The sequence below is a fragment of the Peromyscus leucopus genome, chromosome 1, assembly GCF_004664715.2.
Source record: "Peromyscus leucopus breed LL Stock chromosome 1, UCI_PerLeu_2.1, whole genome shotgun sequence".
Lineage (NCBI taxonomy): Eukaryota > Metazoa > Chordata > Mammalia > Rodentia > Cricetidae > Peromyscus > Peromyscus leucopus.
The window spans coordinates 151157300-151158493 of NC_051063.1; the positions used below are offsets into that span (position 1 = coordinate 151157300).

A 1194-nucleotide genomic window follows, 5' to 3' on the forward strand; every position below is an offset into this window, starting at 1 on the left:
TTTATTATCTGTAAAATGTGTGTCCAAATAGGTATATCAGCTCAAATTACTAGGGATTTGGATTTGTGAGGGGAGCCCAAGAATAATAATGTCAAAATTGACAGCCATTGTGGTACATTGAGCTCCATAGAGATAGTACCGGGCCAAGGGAGAGCCTAACTGGCATTGGGTGACTCTGTGCCTTGTGGAGGAAAATCAACTAAACATGGGCAAAGGAGATCCTTAGAAGCCAAGAGGCAAAATGTCATCATATGCATTCTTTGTGCAAACTTGTTGGGGGGAAACACAAGAAGAAGCACCCGGATGCTTCTGTCAACTTCTCAGAGTTCTCAAAGAAGTGCTCAGAAAGGTGGAATACCATGTCTGCTAAATAAAAGGGGAAATTTGAAGACATGGCAAAGGCTGACAAGGCTCATTATAAAAGAGAAATGAAAATTTACACCACCCCCTCAAAGGGGAGACCAAAAAGAAGTTCAAGTACCCCAATGCACCCAAGAGGCTTCCTTTGGCCTTATTCTTGTTCTGTTCTGATTATTGCCCCAAAATCAAAGGAGAACGCCCTGGCTTGTCCATTGGTGATGTTGCAAAGAAGCTGGGAGAGATGTGGAACAACACTGCTGCAGACCACAAGCAGCCCTGTAAAGAGAAGGCTCCCACGCTGAAGGAAAAGTACGAAAAGGGTATCGCTGCCTACAGAGCTAAAGGAAAACTGGATGCGGCGAAGAAGGGGTTGGTCAAGGCTGCAAAGAGCAAGAAAAAAAAAGGGAAAGATGAGGAGGAGGATGAAGAGGATGAGGAAGAGAAGGAAGAAGAGGAAGATGAAGATGAAGAAGATAGTGATGATGAATAAGTTGGTTCTAGCACAGTTTTTTTTCTTGTCTATAAAGCATGTAACCCACCTGTACACAACTCACTCTTTTTAAAGAAAAATATTGAAATGTAAGGCTGTGTCAGATTTGTTTTTAAACTGTGCAGTGTCTTTTTTTGTATAGTTAACACACTACCAAATGTGTCTTTAGGTAGCCCTGTCCTGGTGGTATTTTCAATAGCTGCTAACCTTGCCTGGTACAGTCTGGGGATTGTAAATTAGCATGGAAATTTGAAGCAGGTTCTTGTCGGTGCATAGCACAAATTAGTTATATATGGGGACTGTAGGGGTTTTTTTCTTTTTGTTTTTTTGTTTTTGTTTTTTTC

At 41.5% G+C, this 1194-nt stretch overlaps 1 pseudogene; it reads left to right on the top strand.

Annotated features, from left to right (window-relative positions):
* Positions 1–205: 205 nt before the first annotated feature.
* On the top strand, positions 206–850 carry LOC114709003 (annotated as a pseudogene).
* Positions 851–1194: the final 344 nt, after the last annotated feature.